The sequence below is a fragment of the Xyrauchen texanus genome, chromosome 45, assembly GCF_025860055.1.
Source record: "Xyrauchen texanus isolate HMW12.3.18 chromosome 45, RBS_HiC_50CHRs, whole genome shotgun sequence".
NCBI lineage: Eukaryota > Metazoa > Chordata > Actinopteri > Cypriniformes > Catostomidae > Xyrauchen > Xyrauchen texanus.
In genome coordinates, this window is record NC_068320.1 from 18,834,611 (window position 1) to 18,843,711 (window position 9,101).

The 9,101-nt window shown below is 41.7% G+C and overlaps 1 pseudogene; it reads right to left on the minus strand.

Moving 5' to 3' along the window:
* Positions 1–399: 399 nt before the first annotated feature.
* Positions 400–8,828, minus strand: LOC127637497 (deleted in malignant brain tumors 1 protein-like; annotated as a pseudogene).
* Between the last annotated feature and the right edge of the window lie 273 nt (positions 8,829–9,101).

Below are 9,101 nucleotides of genomic sequence, written 5' to 3' on the forward strand. Positions count from 1 at the left end.
TGTTGAGGGCACCACATTTTGGGAAACCTTTCAAATTGCAAGTAGATGCCAGTCAAATCGGTGCTGGGGCTGTGCTTCTCCAGGAAAATGATGACAATGTTGAGTGTCCAGTCAGTTTCTTCTCCCGAAAATTTAATAAGTATCAGAAAAATTATTCTGTGATTGAAAAGGAGGACTCATTTGGGCTTTACAGCACTTCGAAGTCTATGTTGGTTCCGGTTTGACCCCTTTAACTGTGTTTACTGACCACAACCCACTAATTTTTCTGAAGTCCCTGCAAAATCCCAACCAGCGCCTGATGCGTTGGGCTTTGTTCTTGCAACCATTCAACCTTGATATTAGACACATTAGTGGTAAGGATAATATCATTGCTGATGCCCTGTCCCGTGCTCCTTTAACCTAGTTTGTGTCTCTTCTCTGCTGACCCCTGCTAGCTGTCTGCACCTCTTTCTCTTCGATTGCTTCCCAGGTATCAGGGCTGCAGAGTTGGAGGGGCGGACAGTCACTCAAGGGACGCGGGGTGACTGCTAGGAGCCAGGACTGGTGGGCCAAATTTTGGGCTGAGGGTGGGACCCTCATTTTAAGGAGGGGGGTGTCATGGCCCCTCCTCTGCCTTGCAGGGGCGGTTCCTCCTGCAGGCACAGGAGGGTCGTTAGCGATCACTAACATCTCTCTCTCTCTCTCTCTCTCTCTCTCTCTCTCTCTCTCTGCTCCAGGTATGATCCTGTTTTGTTTGTTCCTTTGTAGTTTTGCTTAGTTTCCACTCAGTCATGTTCACACACACAGATTCACGCATCCCTGCACTTTACATACACCTTACATTATGACATTTTCACACCTCATTCCTTTTCCTGTGTTAAAGTTAATAGTCTTTGGTTTACAATAAAGAAAACCTTTTTGTTTGGCCTATACCTGTTGTTCGTGTCCCTCATTTTTGCCACAGGCTATGAGCCAGCCTGTGACACACCTGTTCAATTTCTCATTAATGCAATTATCTAATCAACCAATCACATGGCAGTTGCTTCAATGCATTTAGGGGTGTGGTCCTGGTCAAGACAATCTCCTGAACTCCAAACTGAATGTCAGAATGGGAAAGAAAGGTGATTTAAGCAATTTTGAGCGTGGCATGGTTGTTGGTGCCAGACGGGCCGGTCTGAGTATTTCACAATCTGCTGAGTTACTGGGATTTTCACGCACAACCATTTCTAGGGTTTACAAAGAATGGTGTGAAAAGGAAAAACATCCAGTATGCGGCAGTCCTGTGGGCTGAAAATGCCTTGTTGATGCTAGAGGTCAGAGGAGAATGGGCCGACTGATTCAAGCTGATAGAAGAGCAACTTTTCTATGGTAAAAACCAAGGTTTTCTATGGTACAAAAGCACAGACAGAGGCCAAGATCTCGGTCAACCAGATAGTGGAAGAAAGTAGGGTTTGTGATGTTGTTGAAGACAGAGGAAGAATAACAAAAACCCATGAAGCAAACCAAGAGAAGGATGTGGGGTGTAGGTTCCTTTTGGGGTCAGTCTTGAAATTGAACAGATTCGCAAAACTTTAAAGGCAGACAGAAAGCACTTAGACAACCGAATATCATGCTAAAAGCCAAGCCAAGACCCACCACATAAACAAAAACTGCAGCTTAACTGAGACAAATTACTTATGACTCCATTATTGTGCATGCGGCACTTAAATAAAAGACACACGGAGCAAACACGTGCCTCTTGACTCTAACAAACCTGGACAGCTCCAACACACTCATAAACCAGCCAAACGACACAAACACTTTCTTTGCCCGCCCGCAGTGATTAGCCCTACAACCTCACAGCACATTATGATTAAGTTTGATTTAGCCAACTTAAACCATGCTCATAGGAGCCACAGAAGGAAGGTGAGCTGTAAGGAGAAGAATGTTCTCAATCAAATGTGGAATTACCGTCTCAGAATAACTCAACAACAGCATTGGCCTATGTATAAAACACTAAAATACATGTGCAGTCACATAAAACTCTTACTAGCTTATATAAAGACAACCGAGGTATGCAGCAAAGCATTTGTGAAGCCACAACATGCACAACCTTGAGGCGGATGGGCTACAACAGCAGAAGACCCCACCGGGTACCACTCATCTCCACTACAAATAGGAAAAATAGGTTACAATTTGCAAGAGCTCACCAAAATTGGACAGTTGAAGACTGGAAAAATGTTGCCTGGTCTGATGAGTCTCGATTTCTGTTGAGACATTCAGATGGTAGAGTCAGAATTTGGCATAAACAGAATGAGAACATGGATCCATCATACCTTGTTACCACTGTGCAGGCTGGTGGTGGTGGTGTAATGGTGTGGGGGATGTTTTCTTGGCACACTTTAGGCCACTTAGTGCCAAGTCATTAATGAGAAATTGAACAGGTGTTCCTAATAATCCTTTAGGTGAGTGTATGTGTTGTATGTAAATGTAAATGAAAAGTTGTATTTCTGCAGTATTTTATTTACAAAGTTCTCATTAAACTGAAATAAACCTACTTGTACAGTGTCTCTGGTTTGGAGCTGCAGAACATGAAAGATGACTTCGAGGTGATTCATCGTTTTCCTTTTCTGTGATTATAATTAGAGTAAATTTTAAGAATTTCAATTAAAAAAACTGTAAACACTGAGGCTAAATATTCAATTGTTGGGTGCTTTTATTTAAATTAAATGTCCCCTATTTGCCATCAATCTTGCAGTTATTTTTCAACTGAAAAAGTTCAAAATATTTACAAAAATCTAAATAAAACAAAAATGTACCTGAGCAGGTTATATGAGCCACCTCATCATGATGACAGTTATTCTGTCCCCAGGTTGAAGATTGACACTGCCACAGAGTTGAGTCATGTGGACGACATTTAAATTGATCCAGCCAATTTGACTTTAGTCCTTGTGAGTTACTGGGGTCACTGGCAGATCTTCCACAGTTCAGCTCTTGACAGATCATACTCGCTGTGTCTCTGTCCATCTGGTTCCAGCATACATTACCCCATGATCCATTGTAGAAAACCTCCACATTCCCTTTACAACCATCAGTTAACCTGATTTCATTGAACTCTAGATAGAAAATAATCAATCAAATTAAAAAATACAACAACTGAAAAACTTTATGACTATTATGAACATTTGTGTACCTGAATTCAATTCAACAGTTTACCTGAGCACACGACTCCTACATCCTCCTTGTGTTGACAGTCATGTTTTCCCCAGACCTGAGAAGAGCATTTCCACAGGGACGTCTCATTCCCCTCACATTTCACCTCATCCAGCCATATGGGTCCAGAACCAGGACCAAACCAGGCTGGTACCTGCTGGTTACTGAGGGCCACTCCACACTGCAGCTGTCTGCACACCACATGGGCATCTTTAATATCCCAGGAGTCATCACACACTGTTCCCCATGAGCCACTGTGAAAAACCTCCAGCCTCCCTGCACAGTCTCCTCCAGAACCCACCAGCCTGATGGACCTATGACCTGAGATCACACATATATATATAAAGAGAAATACATGTTAAGTCATATTAATCTATTGTCAGAGAATGAAAATGTCCAGATATTGTTGTTCTCACTAAGGCAGGTGATTGACAGCTGTTGTGTGGAGCTGCAGTTGAGTGTTTGTGGAGAGCTGCAGTTCCCCAGATGAGCTTCACTCCCAGAGCACTGGAAGCCCATCACACACTCATGACTGTGTTCAGGACTGGATGAAGATGAGCTGTAGAAGTTCAGCACAGAGTCACAGCCCAGCTGTCTGCAGACCACAGAGGATTCAGTGAGACTCCAGGAGTCCAGCAGAACTCTCCTCCAGACCTGATGGATGTAAACTTCAACCTCCCCCTCACACTCTCTCTCTCCAGACAACCGCACTCGCCCATCATGAAGAGCCAGAGACGAATCTGGATATGAGGGTTAAAATGTTATTAAAATGCATGCAGAATTCACAACAAATCATTCAAAAAATTAACAAATACTTTAATGCTAGGGCATGCATGAATATTTATGTTATAGAGTGGGATGTTTTTTAGAGGAGGAGGGGGGGGGGGGGGGGGGTCCTTTTGAATAGGAAAATTATAATTTAGTAATTTATAAGTACATTAATTATGTTAAGTGATTTTAATTTACATTCATTATGTGATAGAATGCAGATGACTGTTTATATTCTATTTATATTACAGAAACCTAGCACAGGCCCACCTCTTGATGAGCAATCATTAAAAGTTCAATATAACCTGCAGGCCTGCGGGTGCTCTAACAGAAACGCTGTTGCGATTAATGTGTAATTAGTCTGCTTTTATAGCAGAAATGCAGCAATCATTGCATTGTTACTAAATCTTGCAGTACAGTGGACTCACGAGAACAGATGACTCCAACATCTCGTCTATGAGAACGTTCAGCTCGACTCCATGAAGAGATGGGACATTGTGAGAGTTGTGTTTCATTCCCCTGACAATCAAACACATCAGCCCAGATTTCACCACTTCCCTCTCCAAACCAGTCCGCTTCCACAACAGACACAGCAATCCCACAATTCAGCTGTCTACAGAGGACACTGGCAGCTCTCATATCCATACATCCATCACATACTGTTCCCCAGTCATTGAAATACTGATGCTCTACTCTTCCAGAACAGACGTCAGGGCCATTTACCAGTCTAAGTGCTGTGTAACCTAACCACAGATCAGAGAGATTACAGTAGTAACAAAAATAAAGCAGTATAAAACTGTATGTACACATAATGCAAAATATAACTAATTTATCATGGAAGACTATAATGTATCAAAAAATAAATAAAAGGGGACATTGATACTTTACCAGAACACGTTATTCCCACGTTGCTAACACTGGTGCAATTCTATTTGTGTGAAGATATTGAACAGAATGAAATCTGAGATTCGTTGCCTCTACACTGAATCTCTTCTGTCCACATCTGACCCTCTCCTTTGCCAAAAGCAGCTGCTCCCAGCACCTGTACAGGAGCCCCACAGTCCAGCTCTCTACACACAACCTCTGCATCCTGCTGGTCAAAGGCAGCATCACACACTGAAACCCACATCTTCTCATGAAGTATCTCTAATCTCCCAGAGCACAGATGAGACCCAGCAGCAAGTCTGGAACGTTTGTGGTCTGTTTTACACAGTAGACAAAAACGTATGGTGTATTTTTGTTTTTTTTTAAAGGTTCTAAATGTGTTACCAATTTGATTTATCTTATATACAGTATACTGTATATTCTCAAATAATTATAACAAGACTTGATTTCATAGTGAATCTGGCACAATAATATTATTAGCATTATTCACCTGAACAGATGACCCCAGCATCATAGTTGTGAGTACAGATAGGTAAATTCCATCCTGCTGATCCACAGTTCTTTAGTGTCGACTCTGATGCATTACATATTATATCAGCCATCCAGATTGGTCCTGATCCTGGTCTAAAATGAGCATCACCCAGAGAATCTACAGGTTCCCCACAGTCCAGCTCTCTACACACCACAGCAGCATCAGTCATATCCCACAAATAATCACACACTGTTCCCCACTGTCCTCTATGAAGAATCTCCACTCTACCAGCACATGGACTGTTACCATTAACCAGTCTCACATTTTTGGGGTCTAAATAAGAAAGAAATGAGAGAAAAAAGAAGGGATTTCAGACATATTTACAAGACGCTACTCACATACTAATTTCATTCTTACCAGCACACAGAAGCCCCTCATCATTTTCATGGGAGCAGTTGTTTATGATTGAAGATGATCTTGGACAGAATGAAATCTGAGATTCATTTCCTCTACACTGAATCTCTTCTGTCCACATCTGACCCTCTCCTTTGCCAAAAGCAGCTGCTCCCAGCACCTGTACAGGAGCCCCACAGTCCAGCTCTCTACACACAACCTCTGCATCCTGCTGGTCAAAGGCAGCATCACACACTGAAACCCACGTCTTCTCATGAAGAATCTCTACTTGTCCAGAGCAACGAGAATTTCCAATAAGCCTGACACCTGAGTAACAAGAGATTGCAAACTTAATATATACTGCACTGTTTTCATAAAAGGCAAAACAAGTTTATTTACAATATAAACCTTTTCATATGCAATGATAAATAATTTCATAACCAATGATATTTCAAAGTTTTCTACATGGGTATCATAAAGAAGAGAGAAACAAAAACATACTTAATAAAAACTGTTTACAACCATTTAAAAACAGGAAACATAGTTCCTGTTATAGCCCCCGTAGCATGTAAAAAGCAAAGCAATAAAGATAAGTGCTACTAAGTACTTCAAATAAAGTATAGGCGTGTAATTTTTAAGGAGTAAATAAAGTTTACATATTTTGAACAGGGTTTGAGAGTAAGCACTAGCGGATTTAGGTATAGGCGACATAGGCAAGTGCCCAGGGCGGCATCTTGCCGGCAATGCGGGCGGCACGGGGCGCACCGCACACAAAAAAAATCGGAATGTTGACATTTGTGCAATCAGTTTTCTATCGCTCATTTGCACGTCACGTCAATGATATCATGTCACCGTGTGGGACTGTGGGTCAATGAACCTTGTCGGTGTGGGCACCCTGATTCAAGTATTTTGTGTGTGACCTAAGCAGGCTACTCCCTGGGAAGTTCTCCCACTCAGAAGTAGGAGATGGGGAGGAGGGTGGGTGTAGATCAGGTCTAACCACTGGAAGCCCGAGGTAGGGGGAGCCAGGGAATCTATAAATAGCGCACCTCTAACTTTGTACAATACTAATGAAAATAAGTCACACTACAAACGTTATAAAACAAAACACAATTCCTTCATAATACTGTGAATATATAGTTTCACAGACATATTGTTGCATTTTTTTTCTGGTGAATTGGTTTAGTCTTGATTGGTTGACAGTGGTTATTATTGATGCTCCAGAGCCAAATCAACACAAATGGAGTAGCAATGCATTGCGAGAACACACAGTTTGAGAACCACTGGCCTAGCCTATTGTCTATCCCACAAAGCCTTGTTTTTGCTCGAGTCAAAAATGAAATATGGTGCTACTCTGCTAAAGGTGAATTTTCTGTGTGCCATTCCATATATATATATTGGGTTAATATAAGGCAGGTAGATCATCAGTGATATAAAAACAGAATGAGTTTTAGAGCAGCTCACCTGAGCAGATGACACCAGCATCATTACTATGACCACAGTCAAAATCACCCCAATCTGCTGATCCACAGTTCTTCAGTTTGGACTCTGATCCAGTACATAATGTTCGATTCATCCAGATTGGTCCTGATCCTTGTCCAAAATCAGCGTCACTCAGAGAATCTACAGGTTCTCCACAGTCCAGCTCTCTACACACCACTGCAGCATCAACCATATCCCAGGAAAAACCACACACTGTTCCCCACTGACCTCTATGATGAACCTCCACTCTACCAGCACATGGACTGTTACCATTAACCAGTCTCACATTCACACTGTCTGTATATATTGAAAAGTAAGAATGAGAGATGGACAGAGGTAGAGAGTGAGAAACAAAGAATCACATGAAGAGACAAAACTAGTATGAAACTCAATTAATGTTCAGTCTGGACAATTTATTTTCAGGTGCTATTTACATCCTGTTGCAAACTGTGGTAGATATTATTTGTACCCAAATCTTAGTGCAAATAATGTTTGATGTTATTAACACCTTGCTGCACCCTGGTGCAACCTCTAATCAAAAGATTAATGCAAATCTAGACATGACAGATGCCAGCCGCAGAAGGTAGACTTCATCCCTCGTGCCTCAGACAAAGAAGGGAAAGTATATGATAGAATCTGGCCCTTACGTGGATCAAACCCTTCTCTGAACCTGCCAACGGTCGACACTGCGAGGAAATCTGCCTTAATGTTAATTTTTATTTATTATAAGTAGTATTAAAAGAAGTATTAAGAGTGGTGAGAGGAAAAAGGCATAAGTGTGGGACAAAAAGCAGATTCGTACCCGGGTCGTTATTTGAACCTGGGTGCAAATAATCACTCTGAATATTTATTAATTTAGATTTATTTGAAAAAGTTCATGAACCAGCACACATCAGTCCTAATACAAGTGGATTTAATGGTTTAAAATGTGACTAATAAAATAAATATCTGTGTGTTGTAACTCCTACCTGCACACACCAGTCCAACGTTGTTTTCATGTGAACAGTTCTTTTCATTTGATGTTGATCTTGGACAGAGATGAATCTGAGATTCGTTGCCTCTACACTGAATTTGTTCTGTCCACATCTGACCCTCTCCTTTGCCAAAAGCAGCTGCTCCCAGCACCTGTACAAGAGCCCCACAGTCCAGCTCTCTACACACAACCTCTGCATCCTGCTGGTCAAAGGCAGCATCACACACTGAAACCCACATGTTCTCATGAAGAATCTCTAATTTACCAGAGCAGCGGGAACCTCCAACCAGCCTGACGTCTGTAAATAGAGAGCATGGAACATTTTAAAAACAGAGTTTGAATACAGTTTATGTGATAAGATTACATTTTAAGCTTACCTGCACAAATGACTCCAGCATCTTTACTGTGATCACAGCCATAAGGCCATTCTGCTAACCCACACTTTTTCAGTGTGGACTCTGATCCTGTACACATTGAATTATTCATCCAGATTGGTCCTGATCCTGGCCCAAAATGAGAATCACCCAAAGCATCTACAGGTTCCCCACAGTCCAGTTCTCTACACACCACTGCAGCATCAGCCATATCCCAACCTTGATCACACACTGTTCCCCACTGACCTCTATGAAGAACCTCCACTCTACCAGCACAGGGACTGTTACCACCAACCAACCTCACATTCATTATGTCTGTCAATGTGAGAGAAAGAAAAAGAGAGGGAAAGAGTGAATGAAGACTGAAATTTTACTATTCAATTAAATAATAATCTGCTCTGTTGATTTTTTTATTGAACTCATACCGGTACACAGCAATCCAATGATGTTGTCATGAGAACAGTTGCTTTTGATTGATGGTGACTTTGAACAGAATGAAATCTGAGATTCATTTCCTCTACACTGAATCTCTTCTGTCCACATCGGACCCTCTCCTTTGCCAAAAGCAGCTGCTCCCAGTACC